Below are 24,579 nucleotides of genomic sequence, written 5' to 3' on the forward strand. Positions count from 1 at the left end.
ACAGAAAAGACATTCATTGAATTAAATTGTAAAGCTATATATGCGTACATGCTATTTTTGCCATGGTCCAATGGAGCCATACAGGCCTGAGATGATTTACTGTAGCCTCACCGTTGGCAGTGTAAGCAAAAATTCGCACAACACATCAGCCGACCAGCTAACAAAATGTTTTGGCCATAATCAGCCAGCATTAAAGTTTTATCACCTCCAAATCCACATCAAAGAAACTAAGTTTCACTTACACATTTCACAAAGAGATCTCAGAGCACTCCCCTATAGCTACCAAAGATTTAGATTTTTTAATTTTTGTGTAATTGTATGCGATTAGCAGATAAAACCTCTTATTAATAATTTTATTTATTTAATACACTTTTTTTAAATGTTTTGAAATTAAATTTACAAAATTTATTTATTCAAATGATTCGCACATACAAGCACACACACACCGAGATATAGACATTGAACTTTGTCGAATTTACCATTCACCTACCTTCACACAAAAAACTGAAGAGAAGTGAAATTTCTATTCAATTCCTAAGTACCGGAAAATAAAACAATAACTTTTTTGGGTAGTGGAAAAAATTAAAAATGTTTAACAATTAAACACAAAAAAACAATTTACCAGTGACAACAAGGTATTATATTGACAGTCACAACTTTGTACAGTGGAATTGATGGCAGCAATCTCTTAAATTTTGCAGATGGACTTCCAAATCCACGCCTGATGGGCCTTCAAAAAATATTAATTTAAAAATGCACGTCTTCAATGGGTGATGGACCTCCAAGAAATATTAATTTTTAAATCCACGCCTTTAACACCTGACGGACCTCCAAGAAATATTAATTTTTAAATCCACGCCTTTAACACCTGACGGACCTCCAAGAAATATTAATTTTTAAATCCACGCCTTTAACACCTGACGGACCTCCAAGAAATACTAATTTTTAAATCCACGCCTTTAACACCTGACGGACCTCCAAGAAATATTAATTTTTAAATCCACGCCTTTAACACCTGACGGACCTCCAAGAAATACTAATTTTTAAATCCACGCCTTTAACACCTGACGGACCTCCAAGAAATATTAATTTTTAAATCCACGCCTTTAACACCTGACGAGCCTCCAAGAAATATTCATTTTTAAATCCACGACTTTAAAACCTGACGGGCCTCCAAGAAATATTTATTTTTAAATCAACGCCTATAACACCTGATGGACCTCCAAAAAATATTAATTTTTAAATCCACGCCTGTAACACCTATTTTCAATCTACGCCTGATGGAAATATTTATTTTTAAGCCCACCCTGATGGACCTGCAAGAAATTTTAATTTTTAAATCCTCGCCTGATAGACCTTCAACAAATTTTAATTTTTAAATGCACGCCTTATGGATCTCCAAATTTTCAACTCAAATCTACGCCTGATGGACCTCCAAAAATATTAATTTTAAAAATTCACACCTATGCTGCCACTTAATTTCGTCCCATTGTGCGCAATTGCAAAAATGTAGTTATCCATTCATCTAATATCCGCTAAAGATAAATCCTCTATTGTGTCTATATAATAAAAATCTTCAGCATCTCCATAAACTATCAGCAGTTCCCTAGCTTGTCACACATATTCGTATAACTTGTAATGCTCCAACCGAAAATTGAAGAAATTACAAACAAAAAAAAACGAATAACAGCTGAAACAAACAACAACAAAACACAGAAAACTACTCAATTCCGTATTTTCCGTCCATAAGCCACTTTGGAGCTCTTAAACGTGGATGACAGATTGCACAGATTGTAAGACGCATGCGCGTTGTACGAGTAAGTTCAACATGAGATTACTTCCTACAACACATCATATACTCAGACACTCGCTCATACATATATCGGAGTACAAAGTTTTGAAGACATACGTCAAAGTAAAGGTGAACAGAAACAAATGTTAAAATCCCCCTATCCACAAAAAAAGACACCGAAAATCGTTTTATAAAAACAACGTTTGTTTTCATTGTTTAGCTGTTAAGTGTCACAATTGCGCAACAGCAATAAGTCTATTCGTATTTCTTTGTTGTATTTTTTCGGGGAGTTTGAACCACACCACATCACCGCCAACGAAAATGTGTTTTATAGCAACAACAACAGAAACTCACATGGGCTTAATTCAACCCATGAGTGTGTTTGAATGTTTCAAATCTAGTCATATGTTATGTTACCTCAACTTCTACTCGGTTGAGGTAGGCAGTGCTGGGTAATATTAAAGCTAAAAAAATCCAAAAATATTATTTTGAGAACCAATGTAAATTGTCGATGTATCAAAATTTTATTGAAACGTTAGGGAAAAAAACAGTAAGGAAAGTAGTAAAGTCGGACTGGGCCGACTATATGATACCCTTCACCACTTTGGGGATATTCTACATATGTAACCTAACAGACGTCGCCTTTTCTAAGGAACATTGACATGAAATTGAACGAAATGAAATTTTTGTAAATAGATTTAAAGCACACTCTATTTTGTATGCTTCACTGTATAAAACGTATCAATCAGGTACCCATTGATTATTTGGTGTACAGTCAACATGAATGGGTCAAAATTATATATGGAAGCTAATCTGAACCGATTTCAAGGAGACTTGCTAGATATTAATTTTTATTCATTTCTGTACGCGTATGGGTCTGTATGGGCCTTTAAAATCGGACGAAAATATATATAAAAGGTATATGTAAATCTGAACAAATTTCAAGAAAACTTGACACACGAAAGGTTATAGTAACAGTACATTGTACAAAATTGTGTGCCAATCGTCCAATCTTTGGGTCTCTAGTGCACAATTTAAATTAAATCGGTCGAAAATATATATTGAAGCTATATCTAAATCTGAACCGATTTTCACGAAACTTAGCACGCATCATTCTGGACCTAATTCAGTACCCTATGCCAAATTACGTGCAAATCGAGAGATATATAGGGACTTTGGTGCACCATTTACCTTAAATCGGACGAAACTATATATGGGAGCTATATCTCACGCTGTGGTGAAGGGTATAACAAAGTTTATATAGCTCCAATGACAGAGTTACTACAATATGCACCACTTTGGGTGCTCGAAAGAACTTTGAAATTTTGCACATAAATTCCTGCTACTCCTAGGATGTTAGGTATTGAGTCTCATAAAAGAGTTTTTGAATGCTTGAACAGCTTGAGAAGACCAAGCTGATAGTATCAACGCGCCAGACGTTCAAAAACTCGGACCAACAGTGGAGTTATTATATACCTCGGTACCGCCATAGACAAAACTATGAAATCCGGAGAAGAATAGTGTTGGCCAACACTACGCTACTATGGTCTGAGTAAGCAAGTCAAAAACCATGGCACCTCTTACCATACCAAAATCTCACTCTACAAGGCGCTGATACTACCCGTGCTGATGTATGGATCGGAGATATCGACATAGTCAGACGTATCGAGCTGCAGCGACGACGTTGGCAAGGTCATGTTGTGAGAATGAGTGAGGATGTCCCAGCTCAAAAGGCATATAAAAGCGATGCAACTGATGGTTCACGCAGAAGGGAAAGGCCACGGAATCGATGAAAATAGCAAGTAGAAGACAACATTTCGGAACATGGTCTTTCAAATTGGAAGAGGTGCGCACAAGACTGACGCGTCTGGAAATCTTCACTCATCTACATTTTGTCGATAACTGAAAAAGCTAGCCAAAGTTATTTACGCTGCTAGAGAACAAAATTACCATCTTTGTTGCGGGTCGAAAAAAATTTAAAATTTGTCCCCTCTCTGCTACCATACATAATAATATCCCCTATTATTCAGTATTTTGAGGAGTTGATAGATTTTTTGTTACCAAAGTGGTTGTAACATAGAATTTTGGATTGTCAGTAGGTAGCAACGATTCCTACTGAAAATTATTAATATTGGTCATCTTTTTAGGATAGCCTTTATATAACGGACGAACTAAATTTTAGTATTTTTGGGATTTTGGACTCATATTCAAGCAAATTGGCTATACGAAAGATTATTGTCGACTTTTTGTGATACCCCGATTTTAACAGTACCCGATTATTCGGTCCGTTTTTAACCGAATTGACTCTAAGTAGTTTCTCCTTGGATTTAAAATCTTACAACCATTACAAAGCCCGAACGAAAAAAGTCAACCTCATGGTGAAGAGTATAAATAGTAGGGACCGGCCAAACTTAACGACGTTTTTAGGCTAATGAGGGTATATACACTTTGATACGGTGAAAATGTGCCTCATCGAAATATTGGTTTTAGAATCCATGTTTTTTGGACCAATTCCGTTTCAGAAAATTTGGAGTCGATGAACACATGTCCACCTGTCCGTGCGTGCGTTGTCTGTCTGACTGGCTGGTGTGCCCGAAAACTCTCGCAGGGAATAACCGATTTTATCCAAACTTAGTTTAAGTTCGAATATGGGGATTATCGGTCAAAACTGTGCTAAAAATTAATTTTAAAATAACATGCAAACAGACTATCCGATTTTAATGAAACTTTGCACAACCTGTTATCTTTACCAATAGTAGATCAAGTTTGGAGATGGGACCCATTGGTCTACTCCTTCTGGTACCTTCCCCACAAATGGTCAAAAATTTCAGTATTTATAAATGAACCAAACCTCTCACAACCTATTATCTTTACCAACCGTAGATCAATTCCGAAGAGGAGAATCATTGGTCCAATCTCTCTCTTACCTCCCCCACAAATGGTCAAAATTTTCAATATTTATAAATACAATATCAGGCGAATGGATTGTCAGATTTGAACCAAACCTTGCACAACCTGTTATCTTCACCAACCCAATACTAATTCCGAAGATGAGAGCCAGTAGTCCACTCCTTCCGGTACCTCTCTCACAAATGGTGAATATTTTATAAAATTTATCTACATTAAATCCGAAACCTCTTTGATAAAAACATATTTCTTATATAAAGCTAATAATATAATTTGTGTGTAATTCCGAATATCTCCGCAAACCATAGGCTGGGGTATATATCTGTCGGCAACACCGACTGACACTTTTTACTTGTTATCCTATAATTCTGTAACACCATTGCTTTGTTGTGTATTGCATAGTCCGCGTTGCCAACAAAAGCCTTTTCTAACGTATTAAAATTCAATTAGTTACTTTATGTTTTATTCACAGTGCAAAATACTAAAACATTAACATGTCGTCACTGACTGGTTATTTCACGATACCTGACATCAGCATGTTGCAGATTTTACATATTTTTATTATTCAAAAATCTGTTGTATATGACTATCGTTTACATGCAAGAGTTTGCAAGTTTTTCGGCTTAAACTTCAACAGTGTTTTTGCTTGAAAATTAGTTTATGAATGGCATGTCTCCAAAAAAGACCACTTCAAAAATTGTATCGGATAGATGACCGATTTTTGTTCATTCATGACAATGCTGCTGCGTTTTTTGCACTTTTTTGTTATAGCTTTTATTATGGGTTGGTTTTTTGTTGTTATATTTTTTGTGTTTCGACGATCGCTTCGTTGGTTGTTATGATGATGATGATAATATCCAATCCGTTCGCTCTCAAACTATGGCAAAGCTCTTGTATTTCTTCGGTTGACTCAGCAGCCACCAACAAACCAAACGACCGCATAATTTTCATACAAGCGTTGTTGACTGCTGCTGCTCTCCATAGCGTAGTAGTAGATGTTTGTTGCTGCTGCTGTTGTGGGTTTATTTCGCTTTTTTTGTATTATTTACGAAATATTTATTGTTGTTGTTTTTGTTGCTCGTCGGTTTTTTCGCTTTTTTCATTTCAGTTACAAGCCACCAACAAATTTCAATTTCATTCAGTTACCACTCGGTACGGGTACTGAACTGTTGTATGGCCGCCAACCAATATTGAAACAAAATCGAATCGAATATTGCAATTAAAAAAAATCGAAAAATTAACCAAAATTAAAAGGAAATTTAAAATATTGACAACATTGTTAATTATCCTGATATCAATAAGTATTTCACATTGAGCAAGTGATAGTGTTTAATAGATGTGAGTTAATTAAATAAAAATAATAAATAAAATAAGAAACAAATAGTGAAATGAATTCTGTATTTTATATACAAAATTATTTAATAAAATAAATTTATTAATAGTGACAAATTGAAATTGAATGTTAATATATAAAATGTGCTTCTACATACTGGACTACCAAGGATTATAAATTTTTATAAAAACTGAGTTTCAGGTAACATGCGTAGTAATGGATCTCTAATATCAGATGAATATATGGCAGCGGTAGAAGATATAAAAATATCTATTATAAATAATGGCATCCCGATTTTATGAAACATATCATTTAGACTGGTCATTATGAGTGTACCATATTCCTCTTATTTAGAGGACATTCATCTATAAAATGTATGTCCTGACAGAATATATCAATATATGACAGATTGATATATTCTGTCATGATATATACAATAAATGTTGTTTAGTAAAATACATATACAGACATTTTTTAATGATTTTTTCTTTATGTCATGTATTTTTATTTCCATAATCTATCAAAATAATTTGGAAACTACATATGCGAATTTTGTAACGCCAATACAGAGGTGGGTAAGAGTGTCTGACATAAAGAAACAATAGAATGCAAAACTAGTCACAATCAAGTGAGGGGAAATCGGCGGTTGTTAGCAATAAAAACGGGCTATACCAAAACAAAACATCCAAAAAGTGATTGGTAGTTTTTTTTCTTTTTTGGAGGAACATATTTGTAAAAAAAAAAGACAGACAGAAAGAGAGAGAGAACACATGAGCGTAATAAGTGGTAAAGTTAAACGAAGTTGAAAATAGTTATGATAATAATGAAATGTTTACATTATAAGAATAAGAAATGTTCATAATTATAAGAATTTTTACTTGTATTTTTGTTGTGTTAAAGCTAGGTACATATTCAGTACTGAACTATTCGGATGTGAACTATAACTACTGAAAATACCAAATGTTCATAAAAATGCAGTTTGAATAACCTTATTTAATATTCACTCAAATTAATGTTTATCCGCGCTGCAAACACTTTGTCTTCCAGGATTTTCATGACTCTCCACAAAATTTTACACATGGTTGTGCGATCAACACTTATATTTAAATCATTTGCCACTACCCTCTGAACACCACCAACAGCCATAAATCTTAAGATAGCTGCTAACTGCAGCCTTTTGTGTATGAAACCCTTGTGTATGAAATGACCAACTTCTCTCAAAATATCCATAAATTCTTCTACAAACCTCTAAAAATTAAGGGTAGCCTTGGCCTTTGAGATAAAGATTCGGGCATATCCATTGGGTCTGATGTGTCCCTAAGGCGACGCGTCGTTTAACAGTGTCAACTATCATTAGTCTTCTTTTAGTAGAAACCAAACCCATCAATAAAATGCAAAACCTGTATAATTTTTGAAATCCACAATCCCAACCTTTGAACATTACAACATCTTTACCAAATCTTGATCAAGTTCGAAGATGGAACCCATCGGTCTTTCTATTATCTATTCCATTATTTGGAAAAATTTTAAATCCAATTTCGAGCGAATGGAGTATCCGATTTCATTCAAACTATGCACATAAAAATATTTTTACCAAACCTTGTTTAAATTTGAAGATGGTAGCCATCGGTCCACTCCTTTCTAAGGGAGTATTTATATACAAGCTGATGGGAATCTTTATAAACGAACTGAAGGGATTATTTATAGACGAGTTGAGGAGAGTCTTTATAGACGATCAGAAGAGAGTCCTTATAGACGATATCTAGGGGGGCGTTGTAGACGAGCTGAGGGGAATATTCATAGACGAGCTGAAGGGAGTCTTTATAGACGAACTGAAGAAAGTCTTCTTAGACGCATTGAAGGCAATCTTTATAGAAGAGCTGAAGGAAGACTTTACAGACAGAGCTGAAGGTAATATTTTCAGACAAGCCGAAGAAATCCTTTAAGAGGAGCTGAAGGGAGTTTTTATATACGACCTGTAGGGAGTCTTTGTAGACGAGCTGAGCGGAGTGTTTATATACGACCTGTAGGGAGTCTTTGTAGACGAGCTGAGGGAAATATTCATAGACGTATTGAAGACAGTATCCATAAACGAGCTGAAGGGAGACTTTATAGACGAGGTGAAGGGGATATTTTCCGACTAGCGGAAGAAAGTCTTTAAGGGGAGGTGAAGGGAGTCTTTATATACGAGCTGAAGGGAGACTTTATAGCCATGCGGAAGGGAGTATTTATAGACAACTGTGGCTAGTCTTTATAGACGAGCTGAGGGGAATCTTCATAGACTGAATGCAATCTTTATAGATACGCTGAAGGCAATATTCATAGACGAACTGAAGGCAATCTTCATAGACGAGCAGAAGGCAATCTTCATAAAAGAACTGAAGGTAGTCTTTATAGACGAGTTGAAGGGAGTCTTTGCAGGAAATTTTCTGCACTGCAGCCAATCAATTTGTTTTAAAATCACATTTCTGTACAACAACTAGATGGATAGACCTGTTCAAATCGGCTTAGTATATCGGGCCCTTCCCGCAAAAATTTTATAAGCGACACATTTTTCACTTTGTTTTATGTAATCGATAAAGAATACTATATTACGGTTAATATAAAAATATTGTTTTAGCATAAACCGTTATGATATTAGAGCAAAAGCAATTTTAATGTAAATACACTTTACACTTTGTTTTCATTTATATGGTGACAGTATGGATGCATGCCAGTCTCCAAAAACCCTGGAAAGCCAAATTACATCCCTTTGGTATGAAGTTTTTGCCGCTTACTGCATTTTTACGGGGAGGGCTCAATATACTTGATTTACTGGATCGTGATTATAATTCCGAGCTATTGCAAGCCTTTTATTATACCTTTATTAATACCGCATATGACTGAAATGGGATGCAATATAAGACCTGAGAATAAATTACTTAAAAATTATAACAAACTTTTTATGGCAACTACAGTGTGACCTTTATGTTTTAGATAATGTAAATTTTGTTTACATAAGTGATGTTAACACTAGAAAGACGGGAATTTTGTATATACCTATATTGCCTAAAATCGGTCAAAATGACTTCATTCTGAAAAATTTTTTATTGTGTAAAGAAATTTTTTTAAACTATTTTTTTTAATATTTGTTACATTATTTACAATCATACAAAACGTTGTTATTATTTGTTTTCGGTGGTAGGGCTCTCGGGTTTCCCCTTTTGAAAAATAAGAGCGCGGACAAAACGTTCGAAAAAAGAGGAAGACTTTACTCTAAGAGTGAAATCGACTGGAAATATAAAATTAATTTTTCCCGATTTGTGTGTTCGTATGTGTTTCTAGAGTAGCAAACGGGTTTCGATGTTGTTGTACCGATCTGGTCATATAAGAAATTTACTTTATACTGTAATAAAAGTAGTTTGATTATTTAATATTTCAAAAAGGTCAAAATGACCGCTTTTAGGCTATTTAGGTATAGCACATGTGAATACGGGGAATGAAAGAGGGGAGGAAGCAGCTACTATGATTAATAAACGTAGTTCTATGTGGTAGAAAAAGTCACAAAATTTTAAAAAGCTGAGTCATAATATACACAATTGTTTTTGTACTTGAAATTTAAAAACCGTCAAAATGACTGCTCTCGGCAATCTAGTGTTAAGATAATACATTAAACAAATATTCAACATTGACAGTTTCGAGATAAACGTTTACCTAGGTGAATGCACATTACGCCTGGTCATACAAACTGTTTTTTACGATGACAAATTTTGAACCCCTGGCTTGAAGTAATTAAAAAATGAGCAACTTTTTTCTTTCTAATTAAAAACAAATTTTTTTCATAGTCAACAATATTCAAGTTTTACTACCAAGTGCTGTAATAATCATAATAATAATAATAATAATAAGTAGACAAATAACAAAACAACTACTCAGCGGTGGTGTGAAGAAAATCTGAAAAAAGTAAAAGTGATGCTGATGTGAGATAGTCATCTAAATCGTCAACAGCATCCGTTGACATTAAGAAGTAAGAAAAAAACAAAATGACAAGCTGTGAGTAGTAACAGCACCTAAACAAAGGTTGAGACATAAAACAACACAACACTTTTACATACGAGTATATCATTATGCAGAAACAAAAAAAAAAATAAAACAAAACATTCCCTACTCAAATGTCAGCCTTAATTGTGTCCGCACCTCCTTTCTATCGCTCTAATCATGCATTTCTGAATTTCTTTATCGTGACAAACCATCCATCTGACCATTTTGGCTTGTGTAATAAATCACACATCAAAAATTCAAAATTATCCAAAATTTTAATTGAAGTACTCGTACATGTGCGCGCGCTGACACGTAAAAGTTAATATCGTTTTTGAATTTGAACTGCTTGCCACTGCCACTGTTTTGACTGACTGACTCCTCGTCCCAGAAACAAGCCACACATTCACAAATGTCACATTAATGATGTCGCTACTGCTGCCACTACTGATTTTGCTATTGTTGTCCACAAAGTGGACTTGGCGTATTGTTGTCACGAATAACAATTGCAACCGGTGATGTCAGAAGTTCAATTGTTAAATCGGCGATATGAATACAACACACTTGGAAAATTGTGAAATGTAGGTTGATTCAATATTCAACGATAACAAGGGATATTTGAAAGTTCATTAAATATATTTTAGGAATTATTATTAGTGATGGCATTACCAACATCAATACACCTACATGCATTCACATTTTTTTTGGTGATAAAAATAAAGCATTTTGTGGGCGTTTAGAATATTTTGTAATGATGATGAGCTGAAGAAAGTATTATAGACGAGACTCTTTACCGACGAGCTGAAGGGAGTCTTTATAGACGATCTGAGGGGAGTATTTATAGACGAGCTGAAGGGAGTCTTTATAGACGAGCTGAAGGGAGTCTTTATAGACGAGCTGAAGGGAGTCTTTATAGACGAGCTGAAGGGAGTCTTTATAGACGAGCTGAAGGGAGTCTTTATAGACGAGCTGAAGGGAGTCTTTTTAGACGAGCTGAAGGGAGTCTTTATAGACGAGCTGAAGGGAGTCTTTATAGACGAGCTGAAGGAAGTCTTTAGAGACGAGTTGAAGGGAGTCTTCATAGACGAGCTGAAGGGAGTCTTTATAGACGAGCTTTGTAGGCGAATAGAAGGTGATATTTATGGTGGAACTGAAATTAAGTCTCTGTAAACAGAAGCAGGTACATACGAAGTATAGGTGTTATAAAATGTCGTGTAAATCGGTCTAGACAAGAGCTAGACATATATACACCTCATTCTTAATTCGTTACGTTTTGCAAAATTCCGTCGTAAACGGATTTATATAGAAACGGACGAAAGTATATATAAGAGGTGTATCTAAATCTGATCGAATTTTCACAGGAAGATTTTTTAGAAAAATACATTGACAGAAGGACATACAGAAATAGGCTCAGAAAGTGGTTATACACAGGGGAAAAAATAAATCGTATTTTATATGAATTGTGTGCGGAAAGTGTTGCCAAGTATCCGGATCTCTGCATTTTGTGAATATAATTCATAAAACGTTAAATAGTAGATTCTTCTATACAAAAAGTCGATTAATCGATTAGTCGAAGATCGATTTACTTATACCTAATATGTGATTGTTGCTCGTAACAACATTTGTTTGATATATTGTATTTGGCATTTATATCGAAATTATTTGGAAAAAACATATGTGAATTTTGTAACACAATGCAGAGGTCAGTAACAGTGTATGCAATAAAGAAACAGTGGAATCCAAAACTAACTACACAATCGTGTGAGTGGATGATGGTCAAACGGTTACTAAACTAAAAATCACCAAGTGAGTGTATAGGCGAAGGAAGATCAAAACAAAGAAATAAGTTTGATATTAAAGAAAGAGAAAAATAGTGGCATTCTTTCAATAAGCCCAAATGGTAAAATGTGGTTAATTTTAAGGAAAATGTGGCTGGAACTCTATAAATATCGTACATGGGACCGTCCAAAGAATCTCCATCTTCCAAATAAACAAGTCACAAGAAAAAAAAGGCCGGAATATTACTGCCAGAGGAAAATGAAATACCAAACAATCAGATTGGAAAATGTAGGACTCTAAACACACCGCAAATGACAACTGACGGTTGGAAAACAATCCTAAAAATACCGAAAATTTAGGATACCGTAAAATGGATGCTATACCAAAATATAGGCCGAAAATTTATTATTGTTATACCCTCTACCATAAGATGGAGTGCATATTATATTTGTCATTCTGCTTGCAACACATATAAATATTTACCACAGACCCCACAAAGTGTATATGTTGTTAATCAGAATAAAATTCCATTCGATTTATGCGTGTCCGTAATTTGGTATTATGGGTTCTCATTGCATAGCACACCTCCGTACTAACATAAATTAAATGGACTCGATCATTTCAGATGCCCATTATATTAGCAATTTCACGCACTTTTTTCGTCGATCATTTAATACCATATCCTGCAGCAACCCAATTTTTTTACTGTTGCACATGAAGGAACTCTTTCACCTAACACATTCACTATATCATTATGAGTTTCTTGTCCCTATAATTTTTTTATGTAAATATTTAATGACAGGACCATTTCTAACTTTTCCATTGTAAAATATTGCGGATATGTCACTTTTTGAACACCTGTTTCTATATGAAGGAGTTGCCAGATCGAAACAAAATTTAACACGTGTTCATAATAGGGATGGAAGTTTCCAACACACTTAACTTTGTTCTGTTTATACCCCTCTTTATGTGCTAGGCTAAGAAGTTTCCGAACTGCCCTCGTATTGATCCTCTTTTTGATATAGCCCCATAAAACGCTAGCTCCCTAATACGGTAATCATGTACAGGTCTTGTGTATATTTTTTTCCGAAAATCGCTCCAAACAGTTTCTTTTTTTCGATGTAATAGCCTCACTTCAACTACTTGAGAATTCTCAGAACCCCCAAACACGATATGTGGCAGAATCACCCCTTTTTTTAGTAGGTTTTTTTAGTTTGGCAGATGTCGACTTCCAGGCCCATACTTTTGAAATCACTAAATGGATAACCTGTTACTTGATCGAAAGACAATTTTGTTCGTTTCAAATTTTACAGAAAAATGGCTGGTATTTTGCATATTGAAACGGAAAATTCAAATTTGATCGCATTACTTAATAAAGATTAAATAAAAGGAATTGTAATTAACTTTTTACCGACTAAACATTTCGCTAAGTGTTTGCATTTAATGTTGAGCTATATTTTTCTGTTTTTTATTTATTTTGTTTTATATAATCCCCAGATGTCACTGGGTATTCAACTTCAATTGCGATTACTTAATAATAATTGTCATCATTACAATCCCCGTCAGATGAATGGACATTAATTGTTCGTTTGTTGTGTGGCAATTGTTGTCAGTCGGTCGGTCATTCTGTGCGCAAGCGCCTTCCGTCTGTTACATTGTCATCGTCGTCACATTGTCTCTTGCATGCGAATGTCGTGTGTCTGTCTGTCCGTTGTCTCATGGATATAAAGAGATAATGGATTTGAACAAAGAAAAGAGCGTTACTGCGGTAAACGTCTATTGTAGATTCGATTTGGTTGGTGTAAAGAAAGTGTTATTAACCTTTTGCCAATACGTACGAGTATGTACGAACGGTGTGTGTGCGCAGGTCTGCCTATTGGAGCTTTGTGATTTATGGCATTTCGAATTGCAACGTTTAATGTTACCACATTTACAATCATCGGCCAAAACAGTTCGAATATGGAAGTTGTTGGTGATTTAATTTCATTTTGGGATCTGTAACGGCTGTGACGCCCATTAATCTGTCTACTCACGTTGCTATTATTTCATTTCATTGGGTTTGTTGTTGTTTTTGTTTTATTAATTTCAATTTGAATTCATTATTTATGATGGCAGCAACTTAAGAGACTGCATCTATGTGTGTGTATTTTTATGTGACAATTACAAAATAGTTACTTTCTCGCCGTGCATAGCAAAGTACTTGACATTTAATAATGCGAGGTGGTGGGGGGGAGGTCATTTCACCTTTTGATTTTTTCCTTTTTTTACTCTGTGGCCATTAACAATTTTTATTTACTTCATTGGTTACACAGTTTTGAAATGCAGAAAATTGAAAATGATTTGCATAAATAGAGTTTTGAATCTATTTACATTTTTATGTTGGCTAATAAAAGAAAACCCTCCAAAATGTAACTTTCGTGTCTCGTTGGGTAATTTTACTCTATAATTATTTTTTATTTCGATTGTCAATTGTTATAAACAAGATTTATTATTGGAGCAAATAATTAAAGCGAATATTGGCTTACGCTTAGGGGATACTAATGATAGACTGTGTGTGTGTATTTTGGCCAGATATGAACGTGATTTTGAAGTGTTGTGTAATAATTGCAAAGTTTATTGAAGGTTTGTTTTATATGAGCTGAATTTATAATAGTTTGGTTTTATTTTGAAATTATCGTGGGAACAAACTGTAGGTGGCAAGCGAATTTTTATTAAATGCGGGAATTATTGTAATTGTTTTTTTTTTATGGAATCACTTTCTATTTTTTTTGGAAATATTACTTCCCTTAATCAGAGTAAAAATACAGTCTTATTAATAGTCGTAAAGCTTACTCTTATAAAAGCTTGCAAAATTATGAGAAACGGCAAACCCAAATTGACCGACCCCCGAACTTCAATGAAAATTGTTTATTGCAACACTATTCAGATAGACATATATATAATTTTTTAGTATTTATGAAAAATATATGTTTTATTCAATTTGCATATGTCCGTCGGCACACATTTGTATACTTCCCAAATCTGTCATTCCATTTGCATTACCTCGAAATATTCATCTGAGACCGCATGATATATATATTTTCTCGATTAGAAGGGTAGCACCACATATACCGTTACCCCCATATGCGGTATTTGCACCCTTTACCACACTGTGGTACATATGTTTGTAACATGAAAAAGGAAACGAGATAAGCCCATAGTTCCTTTTGAGAATATGCCTAGAACCACTTTCTGAGTCGATTTATGTATGTTGTCCGTCTGTTGATGTTAAATTAAAAAAAATGGGTACAGCCAATTTAATTAATACAAGGACGAACACTATTGAAGTTGGTGAAAATCGGTTGATATTTGCATATAGCTCCCATATATATTTTCGTCCGATTTTAGGTAAATGGTGCACAAAAGTCCCAATATTTTTTTCAATCTGTACGAAATTTTGCACAGCGTATTGATATGAGTCCAGAACTATGTGTGCGTTGTTTCGTGAAAATCGGTTCAGATTTAGATATAGCTTCCATTAATAGTTTCATCCGATTTTATGTAAATGGTGCACACAAGTACCTATATATATATATATTTCGATTTGAACGACAGTTTAGAGAAAATCGGTTAAGATATGTGAGCTATATTTAGATCCCATACATATTTTCGTCCGATTTGATTTTTTTCCTACCAAAAATATTCAATATTTAAATGGATTCTGGGTGAATAAAAAATCTTTCAATTCGCTTCAAAATATATGTTCAAGTTTTGTATTGACTCTTTGTTGGGGAGGTACCAGAAAGTAGAGGGTCGACGGGTCTTACCCTTGGGCATGATGTAAGCTTGATAAAGATAATAGTTTCGTTCAAATCGGATAGTCCGTTAGCATGATATTATACACTTAATTCTTACCACAATTTTTACTATTTTGTAGGGGACGTACCAGAAGGAGTGAACCGACTTTCCCCATCTTCGAAATTGAACTAAGTTTGGAGAAATATTACGATGTGCAAAGATTGGATGGAATCAGTTACTCCTTTCGTGAGTTTTCGGGTGCATCCGTAGGCTCTGCACACGGACAGACACACGGACGGACATTTGTAAATCGACTACAACTTGTCTGAAACGGATTTGGCCCAAAGAAATATGGGATCTAAAATCGTTTATTCGATGAGTCACATTTTTGACGTGTATATACCCTCATTTGTCATAAGGCTGTGGTTATAATAAGTTTGCCATGGCTCATTTATACAGACCAAGGGCGAACCCTATAGAAATTTAAAACAATGGGATCAAATACGCAACCTCTACACTATTACACGGGAGACCGTGAGCCTAGAAGCTGGCAAAAGGGAATAAATATAAAACAAAATGAAACATTTTTAGTCGGTGTTCCTGACAGACTCTTAGCCTATGCTAGACGTACTATACCCTAATCCTGACTTTCATTCGCGATATGTATATGTGTGCGTTTTTATTAAAGATTTGGCCATCCGTGGGGAGATACAGGAGAAGTTGTCCTATAGACCCCATCTTCTACCGCTAGAAATGGGATTAAAAACTAAAAAAATTAACTTTATGGGGGAGGTAGGAAAACGGTTGGACCGATAGGACCTATTTTCGAACATGGTCCAGATTTGGTAAAAATATGACTGTGTTCTTGGATTTACAATGTTCAAGATTTTGTTTCTATGAGGGGAAATGGTGCACCGATAAGCCCCGTCTTCAAATTGTTTACATATTTGTTTAAAACATTAGTCCAAAGTTTCTTCCACATTGGATACATCATTCGCATTATATAAAAATCCGAAGAGTTACTTATAGCCCTTGGTATATTTCATCCCTGAAATATCATCTGATGCTAATGGAAAATTAAAGACGTCGTCCTCGACCATAACCTGAACCTCATGTAAAATTTTCTAGCCATTCGAAAAATTTCCGTTCTCTAATGGTAATACTAGACAATATCAGAATACATAGACCACAGTAAAGTTTAAGTATAACACTCGCATCCTCAATATAATGGGTATCAATTTAAAGGTCAACCACTCCTCCTGGACATACTATCAACTTCCCCGGTCTATGTCCTTCGGAAGTAAATATATTCGCCATAAAATGTATATTTTGTCATTTTTCACTCAAAACTATTTGTCCATTTGACCCGAAAAATATTGACCAAGCTTTTTCAAAAAATTCATGCTCATTCGGGCATATTGCCTCTCCCATGTAAAAATTTCGTGATGTTCCGGTCATAATTGTGGCCTCTGGACCAAAAAAAAAACAAAAATTTTTGGTCCATTTCATCCCCTTAAAACTAACCGATAATTATCAAAAACAAGGGGTATTCTTTGGCCAGAAGCCGTCCAACATGAAATACTTTATAACGTGGTTGGTCTATAACTGTGACCTGTATCGTGTTTACAAATGTCTACATGTCTACACATGTCTAGATCGACTCAGCTACTTGAGGCCACACAAAGCTATAATACCCTTACAATATAGTTGTGTAGGGTATAACAATTTCTTCCAGAAAGACTTCGCATCCCATCAAGAACCCGACCACAATATAATTTTGCTCTGATGAAGAATGTACACATTTTGTACGATCTGCGACGAATATTACTTCGAGCCTCATACGAAATGAAAAAAATAGTGTACATTTTATTTTTTAATGGAGGATATAAAAAAGGAGATCGTTTCAATTAGCATACCAAAAATCCCCTTTAGCAGTGAAACCGTGGTAAATGGACCATCAATGGACCATATTTCCAGTGTCGCGATCGCAGTTCAACAAATCTTTATACCAAATTCTCACAGTCGAATCCGCATATACAATTTTACGGGTCACAAAAATCAATTGGTGATTGACCTCCATTGACGTCAGTCAAATCAAACACACAACTTACATGACCTCCAAAAGCAATCATAATTTTTTAAAATAATAATTACTAAAAATATCTTCCAAACTTATAGGCAATGATAGAAAAATAACAATCCCATAGGCTAAATTTTTTTAAAGAAAATTAATGGCTTTTTAAGCGAACTGCATAACAAAGGTGATACCCTAACAAACCCATTGACGAGGATGATAAATGCCAAAAATAGTCATTATATTTCATCAATGCCACACAACCACAATAGTATCAATCATATAACCTAACAATATTCTCCCGAAAAAAATCATGAAAACGCATCTTCAATACACGAAAAGTAACCACAACCAAAAAAGTCAGATGTTAATTAAAATTGAATGGATGCAGGGAGGGACTGAGAGCAAATTGTAAACAAAACAAAATGATGATCAGCGTGCCCATAAACTTGGTTACAATAACAACAGCATCGTCATGCCATATTCCCGAATAAAGGTTAAATTGTGTGTGTGTGTGTTTTTTCGGGTTTTATTATTAGCCTAGGTTATGGTTTATTTTTTGGGCTTGTTTTGCCGTTGGCTTTAAAGAGGTAGCAGCAGAAGCAGCAACAGTCAACGTATCAGATAACCTAAGGCAATGATCTATATTCGCCCTTTCTTTCGTGGTTTTCGTTTCAGATGACCTAATGTAATCACGTCCATTTAGATGGTTAACAATCGATTTGAAAAATAAAAACAAAAAGAGAAAATTATTTTTGGGGTTAAACTCGTGTTATCCAATTTAACCACCAACTGTTAGAGAAGTTAAAATTTTACTGGTGTTATTGAATATTTTGCGAACAAAAGTGTTTAATTGCGTGGAATTATTTTGTTCGATATTATTCGAATGGAATCGATTGTGCGAAATTATATACGCTCATAAAAAATAGGTTTGTTACTTATATTTATGGTACTGCAAAAATAATCATTAATCATTTGTAATGACTTTTATATCGTCCCACATAAGATGGACCGTTTGCAATCCCTCGAAAGGCTCCCTAATTATACGTATATTCGTGATCGGAATAAAATTATATGTTCAAGCTACCTTTAAAAAGAGTCGTGAATTTTTAAAGAATATTTTTTCAAACCCTAAAAGAGGGGTGGATTTTAATACCATTCACCACACTGTAACAGGCAAAATGGATTTTTTAGAACATTTTCCTTTTCAAGCATGCATAGAATCACTTTTGATACCCTTCACCACACTGTGGTACAGGGTTTTATGTCTTTGTGCATATGTTTTAATAGGCAAAAATAGAGAGAGAGAGTCGCGTTTATGATCCGAATTGGATGAAACTTGGCATAGGACACTTATTCGCCCAAGGACGAACCCTATTAAAAATGGGAAAAATCGGTCCAGATTTAATGTAAATGGTGTACCAAAGTCCCTATATATCCTTCGATTTGCATGATATTTGGCATAGCGTACTGAATTAAATCTAGAATGATGTGTGTTAAGTTTCCTGAAAATCGGTTCAGATTTAGATATAGCTCCCATATATGTTTTCCTCCGATTTAACTGCCAATATTGGTCCGACTGAAACAAAATTTTGCACAGTATACTGAATTAGATCCAGATTGCTGTATGCGAAGTTTTGTTAAAGTTCTTTACGTTTTTAGATATATCTTCCATATATATTCGCTGAAATTTTGGTAATCAGGCAACAATCCAAACCAAAGTTATAACAAAAATGTTTTAGCATGGTACGTGAATAAAAGAAACTTCCATACTTTTAACCCTTTACCTGAAAAACTATTTAAAGGGTATTAGCATACTATTGTGCATATGTCCGTCGATATATCTTTCGATTTGCACGAAATGTGGCATGGTGTTCTGAATTAAATTTAGAACGATGTGTGTTAAGTTTCGTAAAAATCGGCCCAGATTTAGATATAGTTCCCATATATATATTCGTCCGATTTAATGAAAATGGCGCACCAAAGTCCCTATATATCCTTCGATTTGCACGAAATTTGGCATATCGTACTGTATTAAATCTAAAATGATGTGTGGTAAGTTTCGTAAAAAACGGCCCAGATTTAGATATAGCTCCCATATATATTTTCGTCCGATTTAATCTAAATTTTGCACCAATTTCCGTGTATATCTTTCAATTTGTTCGAAATTTGGCATGGCGTACTGACTTGGGTCTAAAATTGTGTTTCTTAAAATTCATGAAAATCGATTCAGATTTAGATATATGTCCTATACATATATATATATATATATATGTCCGATTTAATGAAAATGGTGCACCAAAGCCCCTATATATCCTTCGATTTGCACGAAATTTGGCATGACGTATTGAATTGAGTCTTGAATGTTGTGTGGTTTGTTTTAAGAAATTCGGTTCAGATATAGATATAGCTCCCATATATCTTTCCTCCGATTTAACTACCAATATTGATCCGATTTTTCGCAGCATACTGAGTTAGGTACAGATTGCTGTACGGGAAGTTTTGTTGGAATCGGCTCAGATTTAGATATACCTCCCATATATAATTTTAAATAATTGAAACAAAATTTTGCACAGAGTACTGAATTAGGCCCTGATTTATGTTATCGAAATTTTGTTTGAATTGGTTCAGATTTAGATATAGTTTCTATACATACTTTCGTCCGGATTTGCACAGCGGCTTGAATTAGATACTTTCATATTGGATTGTAAATAGAGCAACAGAGGATTGAATAAGGTCCAGATTGATGCGAACTTTTGTTGGAATCGGTATATCTATATCTAATATAGTTATAGCTCCCATATATAGTTTCGTCCGATTTTATTTATATGAAGCACCATACTGCCAATATTTGTTCGCTTGATACATACTTTTGTATAAAGTACTGAATTGGGTCCTGATTGATGTATGCGAAGTTTTGTTGAAATCGGTTCAGATTTAGTTATAGCTCACATATATTGTTTCGTCCGATTTTACGTAAATAGAGCACAATACTGCCAATATTTGTCCTATTGAGGCAAAATTACTGTACTGAATTACAGAAGTACCGAAAATACAGATTGATATATGCGAGGTTTTGTTGGAATCGGTTTAAAAGTAGATGTAGCTCACATGTATTATTTCGTCCGATTTTACATAAATAGTGCATATTTGTCCTATTGAGACAAAATGTTGCACAGCGTACTGAATTATATTCAGATTGATGTATACCAAATTTAGATATAGCTCTAATATATAGTTTCGTCAGATTTTATGTAAATGGAGCACCATACTGCCAGATTGATGCATTTGTCCGATTTTATGAAAATGGACCACCATACTGCCAATATTTGTCCAAAATAGTTTCGTTCGATTGAGACAAAATTTTCCACAGAGGATTGAATTAGGTCCAGATTGAGGACTGATTTTATGTAAATGTTTGTCCGATTGAGACATAATTTTGCACAATGTACAAAATTAGGTTCTGATAGATTTAAGGGGACCCCATCCATTCTCGGGGTCAAAAAAAATTTTTTTTATTTAATTCGAATCTACACTAATTCAAGAATGTCCCTACAAAATTTCATGTGAAAATCTCAAGAACTCTTGAAGATATAGATATAGATTTATTGTGTTAGCATCAATTGACAGCAAGAGGGCTTCTCAAACTTTAAACGCGTTTTTTAACCCAATCGATTCCAAATTTTTACACGTTTCTCTGTGAGTGTATAGCTATCGTATGAACTAGGATAAAGCCAATCGGTGAATATCTTCCTTATTTTTTAATTTGGTTTTTGGTCAAAAATCGGCGATTTTCGAAAAATATTTTTTCAAAGGTCCGCCATTTTGTTAATTTTAGAGCGAAGTCAATAATCCTAGTTCATACGAGAGCCAGACATGTACTCTTTCTAACACCGTTGGAATTTTCGGATTCCGATGTTCAATCAAAAATAAGAACTGCTCTTTAATTGCAAAAAACAACAACAAAACAATTACAAAATTTTTTTGTAAATTATTTTTCTTCTCTTTTAAATCTTCCAATATATATGTGCAAAGTTACAAACCTTAACAAGCATTGGTATTGCTTTGCCAGCCCATTGAAAATCTTGAAAAAATAAAATCGAGAATGAGGGGGGTTTCCTTAAAAATTTTTTTTCAGCCTTAAAAGAGGCGTGGATTTTTAAAGAATACTTTTTCAACATAAAAGGAGTCGTGGGATTTTAAAGAATATTTTTGCAAGTGGATTCTTTGAGCACCAGATATACAATATTTGATCCAATTTTGATGTACAAATTTCACATATATCATATCGGTTTTTATTCGGAATTTCATGGGAAGGCATCTGCTGTGTGATCAAATCTAAATTAAATGCACTACCCTAATTTTCCTAAAAAATGATATCTTGTGAAAAAATGAAGCCATTATAAAATATTATTATTATTTTTTTTTAATTGTTTGCTAAAATAAATTTCCCCATATTTCCCATTGCAATTTTCCAGCAATTATGTACTCTAATAATTTTACAACCTCACCTCAATTGCTTATCAAACAACACACACAAAAAAATCGCATCAACATCAATGCAATTTTCTTAATATATAGTGCGTAAGAAGCTGCTCTACCACACCTCCCAATTAAAAGTGAAGCTTTCGAAAAATGATGATTAGTTTTAGTGAATTATTTTCAAACAACGACGATGGTAATGACGTCGGGGGAAAAACACTTTCCGTTTTCGGTTGTATTATGAGCGAGTGGACGATGGAACACTTATGTGCAATGAATCCATAACCAACATTCGTGTCGATGTCTTTTTTGTTGTTTTATTTTGAAGGGGGCTGTAACATCATTATCTAAATATGGCTGTCTATCGTGATGATGAGTGCCGCCAAAATCCGCCACATATCGTGCAAATGTGATATTTTGTGGGTTTTTGTTTTCAACAAAATTTTGTATTGTTAATTAAAGTATTTTTAAGGAAAAATAATTATATGTTGCAAAATATGAATACATAAAACAATAAACATGCAACAATAAAGCCAGCTTAGCCTACCATGGCATGGTTTACATGTTGTGGGTATCAATGTCGAGGCAAAGCATCCTTTCAACACATCATAGTTTATGGATTTATTGTGGTGCACCCAAAAGTAGGTGTGTTTTGATTTGTTATAAAGATTGTCAAGCTTGCATCAATTCATCCGTCGATTTTTTTGAACAAATCTTTGTTCATCACAATGGAAAGAAGAGGATAGGAAACTTATATATGGCCGACAAAAGCTCTCTAACACAGATTTACTTATGTGTGTCTAATGTTTTTTGATGTTACTACAGCACTCCACTTACAATGCTCCATCATGTGGAAAAAACCCAACACCAAACTGATGGCTAGGTGATCATCCATCTAACCACTGGCGGTGGTGTCTAACGGCTGGAACAACAGCTGCTACTACTGTTGTTACGACTTTCACTTTCATTTGTTTTTTTCGTCTTCTTCTTCTTCTTCTTCGTTTCATCTCTGCCTCTTTTCTAACAATGAGAGTCAAAGTGGCAACAACCAGCAGCAGCACATTGGCAACATTTGGCAGCAACAGCCGCAACAACGGCAGCCAACCGCATGTTCACCTTGTAACCAACCCCAGAAAACAAAAACGAGCTAAATGTTGATGATCTGATCTTTGGTTTGAATTTAATCTGGCCTGTTATGAAATCTGCACAGTTCGGTGGAAAAACTGTATTCACAAACAAATGTATGCAGACATTATGTTAAGAGTTTTGAGAAAAGTGGCATTATTGAGATAAACAGTGTGTCGAAAATGAAGGAAAATGGATATTTTGCATAGAAAGGAGGTAAAAAATCGTTCATATTTTTTTAGAAATCACAATTACCCTGGTCGGAAGTGGGCAGCCCTAAGTTGTGGATTTGTAACTGAAGCAAAAAAAATATGACATTTTTATTCATTGTCTGATTCAGGTTCCCATGTGTCTAAATTCAGAATGTTGCAAATCTGGGTGGGCCATAAAGTATTGGAAGCTGGGCGATGTGGTCATAGTCAACATACTAAAGATGTGTTTTGTATCATTCTCATAGGAATTTAGGCAATTGCATATATACCACAACTTCACCACTTTGAGTACATACACGAGATTTTCATAGGCACTATATCCTGTAGATAGTAATGGGACAAAATTTAGTTATTTGGTACATCGGATGAAAATCTATATACAAAAGCTATATCTAAACCAGAAGCGATTTCAATCCAATACGATTTGCAATATTTCATGTAAAGCGAACAGACAATTGCATAAAATCTACATCTGAACCGATTTCAACAACAAAATACCGTAATCAGCATCTATGGTGCACCATTTACATAAAATGGTACTATAGTATAAACGTGAGCTATATTTAAATCTGAACCGATTTCAAACTTAACAAAGAAAGTTAGACTAAATTCCATACCCACTGTTACATTTCGTGAACATAGAACAAACATAGACACCTCGCTGCACCATTTACATAAAATCGGACGAAATTTTGTATGCGAGCTATATCAAAAACTTAACAGATTCCAACCAAACTTCGCTTACATCAATCAGAACCCAATTCAGTACTGTGTGCAAAATGTGTCTCAATCGAACAAATATTGGCAGTATGATGCTCCATTTACATCAAATCGGACGAAACTCTATATGCGAGCTATATGCAAATCTGAACCTATTTCAACCTGTAGTAATTGTATCCCTGTGAAAATTGTTGTCCAATCAGACAAAACTTTACATATGTAAATCTGCACTATTTAAATATGTAAAACTGCACTATTTACATATGTAAATCTGAACCGATTTTCTCCAATTTCAATAGGGTTCGTCCTTGGACAAAATAAGTTGTCTGTGCCAAATTTCATGCCAAAATCATCAAGGGAC

The sequence above is a fragment of the Musca vetustissima genome, unplaced genomic scaffold (assembly GCF_032173495.1).
Source record: "Musca vetustissima isolate MV318-11 ecotype Yass unplaced genomic scaffold, APGP_CSIRO_Mvet_v1 utg21476, whole genome shotgun sequence".
In the NCBI taxonomy this organism is placed as follows: domain Eukaryota; kingdom Metazoa; phylum Arthropoda; class Insecta; order Diptera; family Muscidae; genus Musca; species Musca vetustissima.